The sequence below is a fragment of the Vombatus ursinus genome, unplaced genomic scaffold (assembly GCF_900497805.2).
Source record: "Vombatus ursinus unplaced genomic scaffold, bare-nosed wombat genome assembly UNPS02014830.1, whole genome shotgun sequence".
In the NCBI taxonomy this organism is placed as follows: Eukaryota; Metazoa; Chordata; class Mammalia; order Diprotodontia; family Vombatidae; genus Vombatus; species Vombatus ursinus.
This window is the reverse complement of record NW_020954608.1, coordinates 35,069,131-35,091,024: the sequence shown is the minus strand read 5'-3', so window position 1 is coordinate 35,091,024 and position 21,894 is coordinate 35,069,131.

Genomic DNA, 21,894 nt, shown 5'->3' with positions numbered 1-21,894 from the left:
TCCTTCCTTTCTTTCTTTCTTTCTTTCTTTCCTTCTTTCTTTCTTTCTTTCTTTCTTTCTTTCTTTCTTTCTTTCTTTCTTTCATTCTTTCTTTCTCTCATTGGAATACATACCTAGTAGAGGTATTGCTAAATCAAAGAGTAAGAACAGTTTGATTGTCCTTTGGGCATAATTTTATATTGCACTCCAGAATGGTTGGATCAGTTCACAATTCTACCAATACAGCATTAGTATCCCAATTTTCCCACAACCCCTCTAATGTTTATATTTTCCTTTTCTGTCATATTATCAATTCCTTTTAAAAATATATTTTATTGATGTTTTATTTTTACATTACAAATATTTACATTTTATCTTTACTTAGGTCTCATGTAACGAAGTAAAATAATTAAACAAAACTAACAGTACAGTGACTTCATCTGAAAGAGCAGTCACCCTACCATGTTTGTAGCACCTCCTCAACCTCTCTATTTTTAAAAATTATTTTCTTAAAATGAGCAGAAATCTATTTTCTTTTCCTCCTGCCCTACCCCATTGAAAAAAGAAGGAAAGAGAAAAGAAAAATGAATTTCTTGTAACAAATATTCTTGGTCAAGCAAGACAAATTCAGTTATTGGTTATATGCAAAAAAAAATATTGGCTATATGTTCTGTACCCTAAATCTATCTACTTCCTCTCTGTCAGGAAGTGAAGACTATGTTTCATTATCTATATTTTAGAATCATGGATGGTCATTCTATTGATCATAGTAATTACAGTTTTCAAAGTTGTCTTTATAGTTGTTGTTAATTGTATATATTTTTCTCCTGGTTCTGCCCATTTCATTCTTCATCAGTTTATAAAAGTCTTCAAAATAGTACGTTTTTATAATATTGATAAAATAGCATAAATTATTCTCCTGGTTCTGCTCATTTCACTCTGCATCAGTTCCTATAAGTTTTTTTTTCAAGTCTTTGAACTCTTCTATTATTTCCTCATTTCTTACCACACAATAGTATTCCTTCACATTCATATACCACAACTTATTCACCAGTCCTCAAAAATATTTTTTTTACTTATATAACAAAAATGATAGCTAGTATTTATATTGTGCTTTTAAGTTTGCAAAATACTTTACAAATATATGAATACTAAGCATAAAGGAATAATATGGAGAGAAACTTGTCCCAAGACTGTCTATCTGGCTTCCATTGAATAGAAGATGAGAAGTACTAAACAATAACGATAATTGACAGTTATATAACTAGTATTTATATAGTGCTTTAAGGTTTACAGAACACTTTGTAAATATTATCTTAGCCTCAAAACCACCCTGTGAAATGCTGTTATTATCTCCATTTTACACATGAATAAACTGAGGCAGACAAAAGTCAAGTGCTTTGTTCTGGGTCCCACTGTAAGACAATAAGTCTTAGTAGTGAGATAGGATTTGAACTCAGGTCTTGTTGACTTCAGGTCCAGCACTCACTCTATCTTGTGTTACATACTTTATCTCATATGAACTTCCCAAGCACCTTGTGAGGTAGGTACTATAGACTTTATCCCCATTTTATAGAAAAGGAAACTGAGGCTCATAGAACTGATAAGTATCTGACATGGATTTCAAACTCAGGTCTTCTTGACTCCAAGTACAACATCTATCTAGTACTGACATTCAGGAGAGGAGACATTGGATTGCACTTAGGCTTGGTTTTTGGGGGAGTGTGTAGTTAAAGAGTTAGGAAAAAAGGGGCTGGAGTAAGTACTGAAAAGTGAGAATCCAAAAATTAAAAAAATAAATTTGTAGGCTTGCCATTCTTTTGGAGTAGATGATACCCAATGCTGCTCTTTGAACATAGTAGGCATGAATGTTTAATGAATTTAACCAAATGGAAGAATTAACTTCTTGATTTCATTTATGTCCCTAGATCGGCCCCTGGTGATTAATTCAAAGGAGGAAGCTTCATGTGGTGCAAAGAACCTTCAACTGGGCATAAAGAGACCTGGGTCATAGCCCTGGAAGTATGTGACCTGTGTGACCTCTCTGTCTTTTTGTTTTCTATGTGAGCCCTAAAGTACTTTCTAGCTGTAAAACTTTGGGTCAAAGCATCAGACTTTTCCGTGCCTCAGTTTATTCATTTATACAGTAGTGTAGATATTTGTCAACAAATAATGTCAATATGGCCAATGGGGGAATTTGTTTGGCTTAATGATGCCTATTTTTCACAAGGTCTTTATCCCCCCTCCCTTTTTTTTTCCTTTGATGGGGGAGGAGGTAGAAGGGAAAGAAAAACAGATTTTTATTCATTGAAAAAAAAAAGATAAGTAAAGGCTAAAAAATCCCCAAATAATGTCAATAATGTTCTCAGAGATCTTTGACTGGGCTCAAGGAGAGCAGCTTGATCGGTCCACAGGTATTTATTAAAAGGCTATTATGTGCCAGGCACATGTACTAGTACCTAGGTGCTGGGTAGACAAAAACAAAAATATAACAGTCCCTGCACTTATATTTAATAGGGGGAAACAACATTGAAGTATATACAAAGTACGTTTTCACTTTAAAGGTTGGTTTTTAGGCCATTTAGGAGCAGCTGTGCTCAAAGCTTTACACCCAGCCTGCGTGCTTCTTATACTCCAGATGGCTTTGTGAAATTGCTCAGTCTGCTTCAGGGAGGCAATCTTAACGCCCTGGAATCAACAGGACCCAAACATGTTTATTTTGCTGTCTGGCTGACTTTGTCTTCTTTTTTCTCTACTGGCTGGTGAAAATAACCAGAAATAAAACAAGTTGGATTTAGTTTTTTTTTTTTTTAAATATAGGTTTCTTCTTTTCAGGTGGGAGCAGTTGTTAATTTAAGTGATTTTTTTGACAACTGACCCTGGGAGTTGCTATAGTAATTACTCTTTGTTTAGTCAATAACACAACTAGTAGTAAAGATTTCAAGTATCTATCTACCAACCCACTGGGCAGATTTTTTAAGCTGCCTTGCAGGCAGATCTAGCCAAAATGCAATCAGTTTAGATCTCTGATCCAAACACAACCCTTGTATTAAAACAGGGTGTGTGTTTGAATATTCTGCTGTTGGAGACTGGGATGGGAGTGTTCCCCCTTTGTCAATAAGGCTAGACTTTGGGGAGACACTAGCAGGGGGCTTTCTTGAATGTCTACCTTCTCCCCTCCTCCTTCCCGTTCTCTGAGCCGTGATTTATTTGTCCTCTAGTCTTTCAAATAACTGTAGGGGAAGGGCTCATGTAAATGAGGTGCATGTATGCCTTTGTGGGAGCCCAAGTTTACAAACAGGATCCTGAAGACAAAGCAGCCATTCACCAGCAATTATGGTGGGTGACCATGAATGCCAAACTAAAGAGGTGGCAAGTTCTGGGTGACTGTAGGGCCTTATTCCTAAATTCCATCTACCAGTCCAGCTGCACCCATGGGGTTAAATGAATGTGTCAGTGGTCTAAATATTGGGTAAACCTGGCCTCCTACTGGGGATAGGTTAACCAAGGGTCAGGTAGGATTAAACCAGTCGGGAGTCAAATGAGTATTTCCTAGTGACTTGTGGGCCACTTTTTACTTTTTATTGACCATGTTTATTCAGGTTTTAGGAAGTACAATTTTTTTGGAGGGGAGAGAGGTGTCATGTGGAGGTAGAAAATGAGCCTATGATTTCATTGGTTTAGAAACTCCTACTAATGCAGATGTGTAACCGCTCTTCCACTGGTAGTCTTAGAGAGTCACCCCAGGCATTGAGAGATTAGTTGATTTGCTGAGGATCACACAGTCGCTAAGTGTGACTTGTGAAAGGCAGCTGCTTTCTATCTACTATTCCACAGTTAATAACATTTTCATGGAGCTTTTTGGTTTACAAATCACTTTCTTCACAACTTCTCTGAGATTTGTAGGGAAGGTATTATTATTATTATTATTATTATTATTATTATTATCCCATTTTAGAGTTGTGGAACCTGAGTCCCAGAAGGTTTAAGATACTTACTGTGAGGTCACACAGCTACTTATTGGCAGGCTTACAGTCAGGTCTCAATTCCAAGTCCAGTGTTTTTTCTTTCACTGCAGCAGTCAATCAGTGGAAAAACAATTAAGAGCCTTCTGTGTGCTAGGCACTGGGTGAGACCATAAGACAAAAATGAAAGTCTCTGGATGTGTCAGAAGAGTGCATTTCTAGTATAAGAGATAACCTTTGTGCAAAGGTACAGAGATGGGGAGGGGTTTTGTGTGTGTGTGTGTGTGTGTGTGTGTGTGTGTGTGTGTGTGTGTGTGACATTGAGTAAGCCAGTTTGGCTGGACTCTAATAGCTGGCATTTAAATACTGTTTGCAAAATGCCTTTACACATGCTATCTCATTTTGATCCTCACAACAACCCTGGGAAATAGGTGCTATTACCATCCTCATTGCTACAGATGGGGAAACTGAGGCTGAGAGAAGTAAGAGATTTTCCTAGGGTCACACAGCTAGTTTAGTTTCCGAGGCAAAGTTTGAACTCAGGACTTCCTGAATCCAAATGCAGAATTCTACTCATTTTACCATCGAATCTATCAGTAGATTTAGCTCATCAAGGGAGTTAGTCTGGAAATGAAAGCCCAAGCCATATTGTGAAGGGTTTTGAAACAAAGGACTGTTTGTATTTTATCTCAGGAGCACCTGTATATTCAAGTGGAACTGTACTTCCCTCCTTGGGTATGACAGACCACCATCAATAGATAAATCGATAGATGGACTGTCATACCCAGGTAACCAGTACCAAGAAGAGAGCATTTGTTTGGATTGCTCCCCTTGATCGAAGGAGCTCCTGATACCTGCATTGGTTCAGTGTTGCTTGTATTGTTAGACTCTTCATGCTGTTTTCCAACCTAATCCCTTGTCTTGTTCATTTACTGGCACGGAACTTACATGAAGATGATGCTACCGATCCCATGTTAGTTATATGTGTAAACACTAGCCCTCTCCTTCAATGACTAGCACCTACAGAACATGTAAAATTGGCAGGAGGACAACAAATGGACAGAAAATGAAACAGATTTGTCAGCTTTTCTATTATGATCTATTTCAGTCATTGACTGTGGGATCACCACATTTGGATCTTGACACTCCAGTTTCCCACGTAATGTGGGAGGAAATAGAAATGGCACTTGAGAAGAAGAGGAGTGGATGAGCCACAGAAAAGAAGCAGATAAAGTACACATGGAGAAGATCCAGTACCGAAAGCATTTAGGCATCATTTTGAAGATATTTCTGTTAAGAGAAGATACCATCCTCACCCACCCCCCAAAGCAAAAAAAGAAAATCACATATGATATTACTATTTGAAAAAAGATTCTTGAGAGAAGATCAATATCTATTGGTCCATATGCCCAGTTTCTGTTTCTAAAATTTCTATGAGAACACATAGTAGGTGCTTGTTGATTCAGTTGAAATTATGCTTGATAATAATAATAGCTAACATTTATATAGCGCCTACTATGTGCCAGGCACTGTGATAAGCACTTAATAAGTGTTTTCTCATTTGATTCTCACAATGCCCCTGGGAGGTAAGTGCTATTTTTAATTCCCTTTTTACAGATGAGGAAATTGAGGCAAACAGATGTTAAATGACTTGCCCAGGATCACACATCTAAGTGTCTGAGGTTAGATTAATGAAAATATGAGAAAAGAATAGGCAAAATTTTATGGATAATTTTATAGTAATGATGATGATGATGATAAATATTTATATAGCACTTTAAGGTTTACAAAGCGCTTTACAAGTATTATTTTATCCTCATAATGATCCTGGGAGATAGATGCTATAATTATCCCCATTTTATAGATGAGGAAAATGAGGCAAACAGAGGTTAAGTAATTTGCCCAAGGGTCACACAGCTGCTAAGTGTCTGACACTGGATTTAAGCTCAGGTTTTCCTGACTCCAATTCCAGTGCTCTATCTACTGTACTTCTTAAAGGACACTACATCTTTAAGCATAATTTCAGTATCTCAGAGTAGGATAAAAGTAATAATAATAGTAAACTTTTATGTAGCACTTACTATGTTCCAGGCACTGTGCTAAGCATGTTACAATTATTATCTCATTTGGTCCTCACAACAGTTCTGGGAGGTGGGTACTATTATTATCCCTATTTAACAGAGGAGAAAACTGAAGCAAGCAGAGGTTAAGTGGCGTGCCCAGCGTCACACAGCTAGTAAGTGTCTAAGGCCAGATTTAAACTCAAGTCTTCTTGACTCTAGACTTGGTACTCTATCCACTGTGCCAACCGGTTGGTTTCTGAAGGAACCTCAGAGGGCATCTTGTCTAACCTGAATAAGTACAACTCTCCTAGGGTTACTCACTACCATTCTGATTCAGGTGTTTTTCACTAGGACTGTGCCGGAGGAGGGAACTCACTTGGGAAGGTGGCTCTTAGATCCATTGAAGGAAGATGCTTTCAAGTTGTCTCTTCATATCATTGGTTAATAAAAACCACATCAACAGAACATAATCTCCTAACAAATTGAATTTTAAAAAAATCACAAAGCAATAAATTAAATATGAGGATGTTCAATTTGGACTTTATTTTTCTGATGTTTAAAAAAAAAACACCTACATTTCCCAATATGCTTTTTCATCTTCCCCTTCAAAAGAGATCTCTCTTATAACAAACAATAAAAAAGATTGAAAAAAAAAATCCAGTTCAGCAAAACTGAGCTAAGTCTTACATTGTACAGGATGTTACAATAGTTGGGACACCCTGTATGTAGTATTCCATTTGTAGTTCACTTCTGCAAAGGGGAGAGATGTACATTCGTGTACTTCTTTTTTGTGGCCAGGCTTGGTCATTCTAATTTCATAACATTCCATTTAAATTGTTTTGATGTTGTTATTCTATTTTTACTGTTATAGTTACTGTATATATTGTTTTGCTGGTTCTGCTTATTTTGTTTCACATCAGTTTATATTATGTCTTTCTGTGATTCTCTATATTCATCAGGTATCTTTTTTTGTTACTACCTCATTAAATTATATGTAAATTAAATTATGTATATATTTTTAAAATAACTCACATTTTCTTATATAAGCCTTTCTTTTTTAAAAATGAATTTTTATTGTCTTTTGTTTTTATCTCACCTACATTTCCCAGTATATTCCTTTCCCTATTCTCATCAAGAGAGCCATTCCTTATAATGGTGTTCATTGTTTCTCATAGCACAGTAAATATTATATTACATTCATGTACCACAATTTGTTTAGCCAATCCCCACCTGAGGGACATTTACCTTGTTTCCAATTCTTTAGATTGTGTTTAAATAAAATCCCTCACACCTATGAGTAATTCAACTAAGAATCCCCCACCACATAGAAAACAGACATTTATCTCCATACCTTCCCTAGGGACAGTGGCAACAGGTGATGAGAAGGTTTTCCCTGTCAGTGATGCAATCTCTTATACTGTAGTTAGTGATTCCCAACCCTTGTTTGGCAATGCTACAGAGTTCCTTCAGTTATCTCGGAGAATGTCATAACATTTTTAAAACTTTCTTCAAAGGTATGGACTGACTTTAATTTTTGAGGGATCCCATCTAACCTCATTATGAAAAGAATGAGCCGTCACCAATCAATTAACAAGCATTTATTAAACCTCAGGGATGTGCTAGGCCCCAGTGATACAAGGATAAAAATGGAATATTCTCTGCTGTCAAGGAGCTTACATTCCATTGGGAAGGACATCTTGTATATACATAAATGCATACAAAACATCAAACAAGAACAAGAACAAGAACCACAACAACAACTTGGGAATCACTTACCTTTTTGTAGGTTTGTAGATTAGGAATCTGACCATACATACTTTTCTCTTTAGATTTTTCCCTTGCAGGAGAGACAGCAAGAGAAAAGAATACAATTCTGGTCCACCTTGAATTTGTGAAAGTCCCAGGCCTGGATGGAAGAAAACCCAAGCAAAGTGAAAGGCATAGGCATAACTCTTTGAAAACATAAAATCTGAACCTAGAGGCAGAAGACTGATAGAACTCAGAGGAAACAACAGAAGGAAGTATATGCAAGCTTGGTGCAAAAAAAGACATGGAAAGGAATAGGTAGCAGTTTTCTTCAGAGCTGCTAGAAGTAGAGCAAGAAAAACTGAAAGTCAAGAACTTTTGGATGATTATCCTGAAAACACTCTTTAAAAAGTGATTTTGATGCTCTTTTTTTTTTTCTTAAAGCATCACCATTATTTCCCAGGGACTCCTACCCACCCCCAACCCTTCCTTGTAATAAATAAACATATACTCCTTTCATGGTTTGACAGATTTAGAGCTAGACATTAGAAGTGAGCTAGTCCAGTCTCCTCATTTTACAGATGAGGAAACTGAGTCCAAGAGAGATAAGTGATTTATTTGCCCAAGGTCAGGCGGAGAGTGCATAGAGTTTGGGGCTTGGAGTCAGGAAAACTCATCTTCCTCTGTTCAAATCTGGCCTCAGACACTTACTAGCTGTGTGACCCTGGGCAAGTCACTTAACTCTGCCTCAGCTTCCTTGTTTGTAAAATGAACTAGAGAAGGAAATGGCAAACCACTTTAGTATCTTTTGCAAAACAACAACAACAACAAAAAACAAACCAAACAAAACAAGACAAAAAAACAAAACCCAAATGGGGTCATGAAGAATTGGACATGACTGAAACTGAACAACAAATGCTGGTAGTTAAAGAGTCAGAATTTGAATACAGGTCCTTTGACTTTCAAATACAGAATTCTAGCAAGATTATCTTCCTGGAAAGTGTCTTTATTTAACCACAAACTGCCTTTGAATGCACTTCACCATCACTCCCTGGTGGCTGTTGTCTGAACCTCAGGAACTAAGAATTATACTCAAATTTCTGTCTTTCTCATTTTAGACTATCATCTGGCCGCTGTTTTATGATGGTTCTTTGATGCCCATTTCCTCTAAATCTTCTGTCAGATCCCCTATTCCTTCTTTATTATTTCATTTTAGATTGAGAGAATCATTTTTGTATTATTTTTTGAATATTTGTTAATAGGGCTTTAATCACGGCATATTGGAGGCAGAGGAGGAGATGGTTCATAAGTACAATTATTTTGATTATTTTTATCTCATAACAATACTCATTATTTCAAGATTATATCTAGGCTAGAAATAGTTCAACATATGTGATTCTATGTAATCAGTTTATTTTCTCTGGTGTTTTTTTTTTTTAAACCCGCTGTTGTATCCATGCAACTTCGTTCTTATCTCCAAACAAACTATTGTTTATGAGTTGTTAGTGATTCTGGGTGAGCTTTGAAGGTTGTTCTTTGCAGGTTTCAGCAAGCAGCCCATCTTAACCAGACTGGGATCTAAAAAAATTCCCAGTTCCCAGCAAACACGTTAGTGTCAGGAACAGCAGTGAGCTACCTTGGTAATGAGGCTCTGAACTGAATACATCATTGGAACTTTTACCTCAATTCTGGAAATAATTGGAGGTGACTTGCTTTAGGCCACCAATGTCCTGTGGATATACATGCCGTTGTGCTATAATACTACTTAACTGGGGCACTCAATGGCGAAATTCACTCTCTATTTGGCACTTTTCAATGTATTATTTTTTCAAAATAATTTATTTTTAGTTTTCAACAATCACTTCCATAAGCTTTTGACTTCTAAATTTTTCTCCATCTCCTTCCCCCTCCCTCCCCAAGATGGTGTGCAATGTGATATAGGCTCTACATGTACATTCCTATTAAACATATTTTCACATGCAATGTATTATTTTTAAAAATAAATTTTTAGTTTATTTTTTGTTTTTACATCTCTTACATTTCCCAATGCACCCCTCCCTTCTCTTCCTCCCAGAAAGTCATCCCTTATAACAAAGAATAAAAAAGAGGGGAAAAAATGAGATCACCCAAACAATGATTCATAGTGTAGTGGTCTCAGGGCTAGGAAGACTTGGGTTCCAGTCCTGCCTTTGACTGGCTGGACTGTGTGACTGTAGGCGAATTAATTCACCTTTCACTGCTCTAGAGTAGACTAACGCTCTAGGTTGCAGGGATAAAGCGGGTTTCCTCATCTGGCAGGTCTCTATAGCAATGACAACACAGGTCCAGCTCCTATCCCTAAGAGCAAAACTGGCCAACAGAAAAACTTTTCAATATGGTATTGAAAGCCTTGTAAAACACACCCTTTTTCCTTGCTTATCATCACAGATGCTCGTTTTGGTTGTGTGCCCAGTTGACTGACAGGGTCAGGGTTACAGGTTTAATTCTTTATGTTAAGTCTGTTTTGTGGCATACATAACCTTTTCCTTTGACAGCTCATTGTGCCTGAGAACATAGATGGCATTCACTTGCATCACCACCATCCTTCAGCCATCCAGGATCACAACCTTGGTGTCATCCTCAGTCCCCCTCCCCATATCCAGTTGGTTGCCAAGTCTTGTTGAATTTTCTCTCTGTCAATGTCCAGTCTCTTTTTCTTACTCACATCACAACCACCCTAGTCTATACTTCTTGCTTCCAATATTGTAATGGCCTCCTAATTGGTCTCCCTGCATCCAGGCTCTTCCTTCTTCAATCCATCCTTTACGTAGTTGTTAAATTGATATTCTTAAAGTGTGTCTGATCATGTGACACCAGTGCTCAAGAAGTTTCAGTGGCTCCCTATTATCTACAGGATGGAAAAAAAAACCCCAAACAATAAAACAATGCCTCTGTCATTTAAAGCCCTTTACTCTTGACTCTAATCTATCTTCCTAGACATTTCATGTTATTTCCCCTCATATACTCTACACTCCTGCTCAAATGACCCATTTACTTTTCATTGTGAATGACATTTGATCTCCTACTTGTCTTCTATTGTATAAAATGTCCCCCTGCCTGGAATGTTCTCCTGCTTCACTTCTAATTCTTGGAATTCCTAACCTAATTCGAGGCTCTGTTCATGTGTTACCTTCTAAATGAAGCTTTTCTTGATGTCTCTAACTGTTAGCATTCCCCTTCACCCAATTATCATTTTTTAAAATTTTACTTATCTTTGTACTCCCCCCTTCCTTTCCTCCAGTATAATGTAAAGTTGAGGACAGGAATGGTTTTTTTCAGTGCTAGTATAGTGCTTAGCATAGCACATATTAGGTGCTTACCAAATTCTTCTTTAAATGGATTGAATTGAATCAATGTAAAAGCATCCCCAGCACAATAAAATAACACAAAGCATTTACCCTATTAATGGCAATAAATGCTTAGTAGATAAAATCTTGTAAAATTCAAGTGACCCAGCTTAACTCCAAAGAGATGTGAAAAGGCTCTTTCCTACTCCATCCCTCCTCTCTTCCCCAGTTTTCCTCAGAGGAGGGAGACTATGGCTATGGAACATGGCAGGTAATGTGTATCAATTTTGCTGTCTCCCCCCTCATCCTTTTTGTATTCTATGTTGGAAGGGATAGTTTTTTCTAAGGGGGATGGTGGAGGCATACATTGGTAAGTATAGATGATAGAAAAATAAAATTTATTTAAAACCTTAGTAAAGATGAGCAGCTCATGTGCTTCTGAAACATTGAAGGGAGAGAACTTTTTTTTTAACCAAATATTCACTTCAAGGGCCACAAATGGCAATTTAAGACTATCCAATTTTGCTATTCATCCTTCCAGACCCATATCCTGCCTCACTTTCTCTTCCATTAAATCTTTCCATCTTTGCCCACAATGAGTTCCCCCTCTCATAACACATTCTCTGTATCAAACATTTGATATTTAGTCTTTTCTTTGCTATCCCAAAACAAATGACAGTATTGCTTTATAGAAATAACATAATTAACTAGTTATTTAGCTAAAAAATAAATCTCACAAAAAATCTTTTTCTAAAAAATTTATTAATACATTTTGCTTTTACGTAATCATTTCTGAATACACATTCCCCCTTCCAATCCCTCCTTTCCCCAATAAATCATTCCCAGAGAACCTTGCCTTGTTAATTTAACACAGGGACCCTTTATAGTAGATATTTATATCTAAATAGATATGATCTGGGATTTAGACTACTCTATCTGCTGGGAGACTACCATTTTCACTTTTGTGGGGAGCAGGAGGAAGGCCATGTGTGGTGCTTATTTGTTTTTCTCTCTGTAAGGGGATATTGGGTTAGAATTATATCAATCAGTTAATAAACATTTATTACTATGTTTCAGGTACTGTGCTAAGTGCTGAGGATGCAAAAAGAGACAAAAGATAGTCCTTGCCTTGAAGGAGCTCACAAATGAATGGGAGAGGCAACAAACAAATACATATAGAGAGGAAGCTATATGCAGTATAAATAGGAAATAATTGGCAGATGGAAGGTACTAGAATTAAGAGATCTTGGGAAAGGCTTCATGTAAAAGATGGGACTTTGGTTAGGACTTAATAGAAGTCAGAAAAAGGCAGTAGGTGGAGATGAGGAGGAAGAGCATTCCAGGCATGGAATATCTATCTATCTATCTATCTATCTATCTATCTATCTATCTATCTATCTATCTATCTATCTATCTATCTATCTATCTATCTATCACACATAAGATATCCTAAATCTATTGCTTTGTGATGGGTCCAGGTTAAAAGCCACTTTTCCTGGTTGTTGAAAGGGAGAGGGCAATCATCCTTCTGGCCAGCTTACTTCTTACTAAATCCATATTACACAAAAGACAATACAGAGAGCAAACAAATATTTATCAAAACAAGAATGAAAAATGATTGGGGTGTTATATAGGTTAGATTAGACAAAAAAGTACATAAGAGTAAGGGTTCTTTGACTGAAGACAAGATAAAATACCTCGATCAAGGAGAAAATGACATCACTTGAAAAGTTCATTTTTAGCAGTCTTTGGGGATTGGGGTGCGGGGAATCAAGGGACACATGGGGACAGCTTTATACACATGCCTACAGGTCTGGGAGGGTTCTCCATCTTCCATTTAAAATGAATATCTTCCTACCTCTCAGATTCTTTACTTCTTTCTCTTCCTGAAGTCTCATCTCTCTTACCTATGGTGTATGCTGATGGTATCATAGATCTCTCAGCCAATCAAGAGTTATAATCTCCCTACTGCATGCATATAGCATCGGTGGTCTAATCTTCAGTGAATTGCCCCTAACACCTGAGGTGGGGTGTTATATTAATGAAGATTTTTTAAAAATCAGTTTAGTAAAACCAACCAGCATCACCTTTGTCTGATAGCACACACATTTCATATTAGTTCCCCATTTCTCTAAGAAAAAAAAGATTCATTTTCTCATCTCTAAGCTTGATCATTAAAATTATAGTGTTCAACTTTTTTTTCACAGTACAATACCAACTTTCTCAAAGCTTTTCCTGATTTAATCACTTACCAGGCCTCAATGAAGAACAATAATTATAAAAATTTAAGTTCTAGGGAATTTCTTGAGTGATGAAATGATGTCAGGCTGTGAGATATGATCTAATGCTTAGCATGGTGCCTGGCACATGGTAGGCACTTAATAAATGTTTATTGATTTATTATAAATTCCAGGGTTACTGAGTTCCTATTTAGGGACCCAGCCTTCCTCAAAAGAGTACTATGGTATCAATATAAGTGGAGTTCTTGGCGTGTAAGGAACTCTTAAGCAATTAGAACTGTTCTCAAATGGAATACCTCAAAGGGTGGCAAGTTCTCCATTGGTGTAGTGACCATTGGTTGAATACATGGTAGAGGAGCTTCATATATCTTTAAGATTCCCTCCAACTTTTATGATTCAGATGTTCATCTTTTCTTAAATTAGGTCAATCCAAGAGAGACAAATGAAAAAAACACTGCTATTAAAAATACTTAGTAAGAAACCAGGTAATTTCTACTGTTTTCAAATTTCACAGTGCACTTTGCACATGTTTTGAAGGAGTGGAAATTTCCAAGCAAGGAAAGCTTTGTGCCAGCTAGCATTGAAATGAAATCTGTCATCCACCTATTTGATGGCACCTTTGCAGGTATGCATAATAAAGCTAGGAATGTCCCAACTTGGTCTAGTTGCAGTCAACTAGAAAGACCAAAAAAAAAATCAGCCCTTACCTAAGGCAAAGTACTCCTTAGTTCCTCCAAATTGCTTCGTCAAGCGTAAGTACCCTGTGTTGAAAAAATCACCAGTTCTTTATTTCTCTCCTTTCTGCAAGGCTTCAGAGCACTCTTAATGTGTTTGCTCCTTTTGCAATTGCCTATAATTCTGGTTTCAGGGCTGCTTGGGTTTTCTACATGGTCTCTCATCCAACTGGGCATCAGGGCAGAGAGAACCATGAATTCTGTGCAAAACTCTGCTGCTCTCGCTGCTGTTGTCGCCCTCTGCTGAACTTTGAAATGTCCTCCCACTTGTTGACTACTAGGTTCCATGAATTTGATTTAAAAAAAAATGATGACTTAATTTCCATATAATTGGTTTATTTTGTAACCCTGGGTATTTTATTTTATTCCTTAAAAACATTATTCTGAGAAGAGGTCCCTAGGCTTCACCAGGGCTGCTCAAGGGATCATGACACAAACAAGGCTGAGCACCTCTGATCAAATTTCCCAGCACCACCAGTACATTCCTGGGGTTCTGCCCTCCTTCCTCCCTTTCACCCTTGCCTGTGTCTACCTGTTCAAAGGCTTATTTTCCCATAAGGGAAACTAGAGGTTGACAGCACATCTGTGCCACACAGCTGCTGGAAACCTTCCTCATCGACACAGCTTAGCAGGATGGTTTGGTAATCACATTTTGTTTTTCAAGGCAAGAGGAATATTCAAGTGTAACTTCTGAAATGCAGTTTTTGCTGAAGTTCAACCAGTGGGCTTAAACAATTTTTATGTTACTGAGTATTTGTTTGCTTATTCAAACAGATTTTTTTTTATTACAGCCTAATTTTGTTTTTCAAGTACTTTCATTATTTCTTATCCAGCTATCTCCTCTTCTTTTGCTACCTTTTGAGGAGCAAAAAAATAGTCATAGAGGACTTCTGTGGAAATAGTACTCATTTGTCACCTCACTACAAATGCCTTCCTTCTGATTATTTTTGTACCTATGTATGCTTTGACTTCTATAAAGTGAAGAATGTAACAGGGCCATTTTGTTTTGAAAACTGTAGAGCCTTGTTTTTTGGTAAGATGAGAGTTCAGAACAAGGCTCCTGAAAAAGAGATTTCACTCATTATATTTCAACTATGATTAAAAATAAGTAGAGCTAATGGGGCACTGTCCATGTTTCCCATATGAACCAATTTAACTTTTAATCACTCACTGATCCCAGGATTACAGATTCTGAGCTGGGAAAGACCTCCAACACCACGTAATTGAACATCCTCATTTTATAGATGAAACTCTTGGGAGGTCAAGTGAACAAGTGGTTAAAACTAGTGATCTCCATTTACCTTAAGTTTTAGCTAGATGAATTTTAACTTAGCCCCAGTTAATTTTAGAGATGGCTAAATTAAGTTTAATAAGGTCCCCCCCCCCCATTTTTCCAAGATTCTTCCAGTGGTTTTTTTTTTAAAATTTCATGTATATTTTCTTTCCCCATTAGATTGGAAGCTACTTGAAGACAGGAGCTATTATCTTATGCCTTGAGTCCTCCGCTATGTCTAGCATAATCCCTTGTATTAGTAGGCACTCAATAAATGTTCGTGGATTGGTTGATCTTGCGCCATGTTTCTGGAGACTTGTAGGACTTGTGTCACAGTGTCAGAAGCTCTGTACCCTGCCACTTGTCAAAATCTGCTAATCCTTCTGCTTGAAGGGCTTGCAAAGGCCTGAGTAGGCCATACAGGGTGGCAGAGCTGAGGTAGTTCACTGTACTAGGAAACTCTCTTGTACATTCTAAAAGTCTGTTGTTGTTGTTGTACTAAGCATATATGAAGAAAGAACATGCAGAACATTTACTCTGGCCTTAAAGTCAAATTGATATTGAAAATCAAGTGAAAAATTAAGAAATTCTCTTAATGATTCCATATGGCATGAATTGTGAAGCTAATTAACTACTAGTTACTTTATTTATTTAATTTGTGAGTTACTCCAGGGCCTTTTTTGGTGTGTGTTACAGAATTATTCAGAAAATTGACTCAGTTTTCCACTTTATGGGACTTACCATAAAGAAAACTCAGCTAGTGTTGCCCTTGATTCCATAGAAAGAAAGGAATAAGGGACTTTTTTTTTTTTGTGTGGGGTTGGAGGGGAGTAGTTTGAGACCATTGACACTCTTTTCAAAAGGCCCATTGGCTAAATGGAACTTAGTCACCTTACTTCAGCCTGTGGCCCTTGGCAAGCCACTTGACCTTTTCTGGCCCCAGTTTCCTCACCTGTAAAAGGGGGATGATAATAGCCTTTACCTCCTCTGGTTGCTATGAGGATAAAATGATATAATATTTATAAAGCTCTTTGCAATCCTTAAGAGTACTATTATTGTAAATGTTAGTTATTATTTTAATATCAATATAAGTTGTAATATACAATATAAATTATAAAGTATTATAAATACTAACATTATTTTAATGAATGTGATGATGATGATGATGATGATGATGATGATAAGAAGCAATGGCCTTCTCAAGGGCAGCTAGGTGGTACAGTAGATAGAGCTCTGGGGCTGGAGTCAGGAAGACCTGCCTTCAAATTTGGCCTCAAACCCTTACCAGCTTTGTGACCCTTGGCAAGTCACTTGACCCTGTTTGCCTGAGTTTTATAATTTGGAAAATGAGAAGGGAATGGCAAACTACTCCGATATCTTTGCCAAGAAAACCCCAAATGGGATCATGAAGAATTGACATAACTGACGACTGAAAAACAAAAATAGCCTTCTCTTTCCCTCTGGGATTCTGCAGGCAGAAGGGAGAATTGCATATCCACGATCCTGTCTAAGAGTTAATTTAGCGTTGGGGGAAAAAATCCCAGTTGTGGACAGCTCCACCACCACCAGGTTGCTGAAGAGTCTTTGACTATTAGACAGGCATAAAGTACTTCACCTCCATTCTGCATTCTGTATTAAGCTGGGGAACATTCTCTGAAAAGGAATTCTGGAAATATTCCTCTGGTTATAGAAAAATTGAGGGGAGGACAAGAGAGCAGAACTGGGTGTGTGTTCTGGAGTCTGTTTTCTTTCTGACCTAGGGAACCTACTGCCTTCTACAGTGAATGAACTTATAAAGTAAAGAGTTGGAATTACTGCATCAATGAGGAAATAATGTTTTAACCCTTTGGTAAATGACACCTCTCACCCGTGTTTCTTTCCTATGTTATAAACCACTGACTATTACAGAATGTCTGGTTTAAAGAAAGAGGAAAGGAAAAGAAGGTGACATTAAGCCCCAAGCTGAAATTCTCAAGAGAACTGTCAATCAAGAGAGATATTTGCTGAAGCTTCCCACTGACCCAGATACCCTGCTATCTTGAAACCTTTATCTTCTAAGGCAATGTTGACTAACAGCTTTCCCTTTATTCTTGTTTCTGTCTTAAAAGAATAACAAATACTCTTAATTCTTCACAAAATCTTTAGTAAATGCCTTTTAAATCCAACATGATGGCAGTTATTTTAAGGATGGCTAAGGAGTGTGGTTTTCTATTTTTCTTTTTCTTTTTTTTTTAATACAGAAGCACTTAATCACATTTAATCTTGGTTTGCTTAAAGCCACATTTAACTTTGTTTGCGCAGCACAGGCTGGAAGAACAGTTTTCACCTCCTCTCTTCCTTTATTCATCTCCTTAGAAGAGTTCTACAATTTAAATATCAGATAAAGAAAATACAGGGAATTCGAATGTACTGGGCATCCTTGCCCAAGTTAACTATGGGAAATGGATTCCACACTGGAATTGTTACAGTGTTAGAAAGAAAGAATGAGTTTATACCTGTGATAAATGTGTATGCATATGTATACATGAAAATGGAGGGAAAAGAAGCTAGGAAAAATACCTGATGAGTGACTGAAACAAATCTGGGATAATATTCCATGCAGAGGATTGGAAAGGCAAGGTACTCTATGTAGAATGATTCAAGCCCTTCTTGCCCAGTAGAGGTATTGAGGATCTCTGTTCTCTGGAGATAAACTCTTTTTACTTCTGTATTACTAATGTGACAGGTCCTCAGCTGATTTCAGGTACAGCTCCCTTTGGTTATTACTTGGTGTTTAAGACCACAAATTTGAAACCTATCCATGTTCTTACTGCTCTAAATTCACCACCATTCCCCATTTTAATAGTTTGTTTTCTATCAGTTTCCCCAATTTTAAAATGGAGATAATAACAGTACCTATCTTGCAGGGTTGTTTTGAGGATCAAATGAGATAATATTTATAAATGCTTAGCATAGTGCCTATCATACAGTAGGCACTATATAAATATTTATTCACTTCTCTCCTTCCCCATCAGAAGATTTTGGAGGAATGAACTTCACAAAAAGGTACTAACCTGTACCAATAACTCAGATTATAGATTTAGAGCTCCAAGGAGCCTTAGATGTCACCTTACCCTTAATTTTACAGATGAGGAAACTGAGACCTAAAGAAGTATTAGACTTCCCCAAGGTCATCCAGCCAATGAGTAGCTGAAGCAGGATTCAACCTAGGTTTTTATGACTCCAGATCCAGGGAGCTATGCCTTAGACCCCACTGCCTGTCTAACGGTAACGCTTAGGATAGATGGCGTGCTTTACATTTAGCCTTTTACATTTAGATCTTCCATTTAGCTGTATCACAAATCACTCCCAAAGACAGGACCGTGTAAATGTACCCATTCTGCAGATGAAGGTAGAAAAGGCTTCCTGAATACTGTGTCATGTCAATCATAGAGCAGGAATTAGGCCTAGGCTTAGTCCCTTCCATATCTGCCTTTGGGGTTTAGTGATATTCATGGGTTAGAACACATCTTGGGTTATTTATAATCCTGAATCACAGAAACTTTCTCTCGGTGCCATGCCAGCCCCTCCCTTTCATGTTGCCTCCTCTATGTCAGTTGCACATTTTTAAGGATGACAAGTGGGTAGATGAACTTCATAAGGTAAAAAGCGAAACAAAACAAAAACTTTCTCATCAAAGGGCTTAGCAATTGAGAGTGAAAGATGTCTGGAGTAGGGTGAAAAAGTTTGACTAACTAACAGGGAGAGACTTTTACAGTGGAAAGACCTCTAGCTCTGAAGATAGAGGTCCTCAGTGCAGATCCCACCTCACCTGCTTACCACCTACATGACCTTGGGCAAATCATTTAATCTCCCTGGGGCCCTAAATTTCCTCATCTATAAGATGAAGAGGTTGAACTAGGTGGTCTTTCAGGCCCTTTCCAACTCAAAAGCTATGATTCCAGTGGAAGGACACTGTATAAGGTTGTATTTATCTACCATGTGCCTGGCATATATGAGGTGCTCAGTAAATTTTTATTGAACTGAGAGTTGCTTTGCCAGCATGTCCTTTTGGATGTGGAAGATTAAGCAAAAAACATCCTAATAAAACCCCATAGGATTTTATGGGAAAAAAATCAAATAATAGGCATTTACAGAATTGGGATAGGTAGGGAACACTTATTTTGAAAGAACTCTACAGGTTCTCTGTACAGGACTTTCTATTTTTAAAGGAAAAGGTTATTTGGAAAAGAGGAAAGGAATAGAAATAACAGTATGGCCTCGAAGCAGTAAGTCACTTGAAAAGTGTGTTCTCCCATGAAGACAAAGCTTCCAAGGAAGTAAACATAAACTGTCCCAGTAGTTGAACCACAGATGTGATTATAGTTCAACCTAAGTTCATCCCATATTTCAGAATGGAGTTTGGGGTAGTAGAGAGGGTTGTATGGAACTCACTCGTTTTCAGTTCACTTTTGCACAATCAACAATGCCTGCCCTATTCTTAGTCTCTTAGTCTTTTAGTTTGTTTGTTTTGTTGTTGTTATTGATCATGGAGGGAAGGAAAGGGAAAGGAAGGGAAGGGAAGAGAAAGTCTAGGTAAAAATAAAGTGAAACTGTTAAATTCAACTGGATTTTTGCCTATTGATCCAAGACATTAACTTCTTTCTGCAATAGGTCCTTAGAACTTAATCCTGTTCAGGAGTTAGAAGTGGTTGGTGGGGTTCAGATGAAAAATGGAATGTTGGGCATCATGGGAACTTGGATTCCTTTCTATTCTCTTAAACGACACAGTTGCTTTTCCTAATCATGGGTGGTAGGCTTCATCTCTAGGTACCTAGAATACTGGCCATGTGATCTTTCTGAATAAATCAGATCACAATAAAAAATTTAAAAAGTGTTTTAGAGACAATGATACTCAAAGTATGTGACATGTTATATGGAGGAGGTCTCATTTCAATAATTTGTAACTGAGAAAAGTTTGATATAATAAAGCCTTTTTTGCAACCATACAGCTGTCCCACAGTGCTTATGTTCTATTGATCTTGTACAAGTGTTTCCTCTCCAATGAATTGCTGAAATAATCATTGCTCCAAATATGAGTCGCAATTATTGGCATAAATGGGTTTATATAGTAACTGTAGCTCCTAGTAGAGGCCTTTCAAGTGTTTTAAGAACATGAATTAGAGGGGCAGAATTATGTAATAGTAAAAAGCAGTGGATTGGAATGAGAGGATATGGGGCCAATATGGCTACTTACTACTTCTGGGTCCTTGGGCAAACTACTTCATCTCTCTGTGCCTCAGTTTCCTTATCTGTAAAATGAGTCAGGGGAGAAGAGACCTCCCCTTTGGAGATGACCTCCATGTTCCCTTCTTACCCTAAATCTAAGATTTTCTAATACAGTATGTACCCTTCTTAGGAAACCTAATTGGGGACAAAAAAGTTTATAATTCTTTTCAAAAGTATTGAAGTCCATAAATACATTTGAATAAGACCATTTCTCTTGGAAAGTAATGATAGAAGTGGAAACTTTCTGGTTTCAGACTTCACATGCTGGGGTGGAAAGAACACTGGCTTTGGGGTCAGGAGACTTGGGTTCATGGTCCAGTTTTGAGACTAGTTGTTTCACATGAGCAAGACAGTTAACCTACACCTCATTTAGCTTATCTGTAAAATGAAGATAATAAAATTTGTGTTACCTGGTGCAGAGGGTTGTTGTGGTGGAAATGCTTCATAACTTTGTAGCACTATGTAAACATGATTCTTTATTATGATTTTTAATTGTTTTATGTCTTATAATAACTCCTTTAATAGCTCATATGTCACATTGACCTAAAGACAGTTTTGAGTTGTATTGTTACAGGCCATGTTTATACCACACAAAAAGAAATGGCTAGCTGACAACTATCTGGTGAATTTAAACTGTAAACAACTGACCATTTTGGTCCCTGCACTGGATTTTGGTTTTGAAATATCCAATTGACTATCTCAGCAGGCTAAATTCACTAGATAATTGCTAGGGGGCAGCTAGATGGCTCGGTGGACAGAGCACTGGGCCTGGAGTCAGGAAGACCTGAGTTTCAAATCCAGCCTCAGATACTTACTAGCTGTGTCATCCTGGGCAAGTCACTTGACCTTGTTTGTTTCAGTTTCCTCATCTGTAAAATGACCTGGAGAAAGAAATGGTAAACCTCTTTAGCATCTTTGTCAAGAAAATCCCAAATGGGGTCATGAAGAGTTAGATACAACTGAATAACAACAAATTATTAGGTTTCTAGTACACTTTCCACTATGGAGTACAAGTCTTGCAATGTAATTTTTAGTGCTTTACTTTATGAAGCTATCTGCTATGGCAGAAATAGTACAGGAATTAGAATTGGAAGGTCCTGAGTTCAAGTCTTTGCTCCGCTACTGCCCACTTGTGCAATGTTGGGTAGTCAGTTACTTAAACTCTGGGTCTTAGCTTCCTTACATGTAAAACAAAGGGGTTGGACTAATATTTTTTCTAGCTTTAAATTCCATTATCTGTGACAGGAGTTTTCTTAGTGATTTCTCAGTTTCCTCCCAGTTCTAAAATTATGTGAGACCA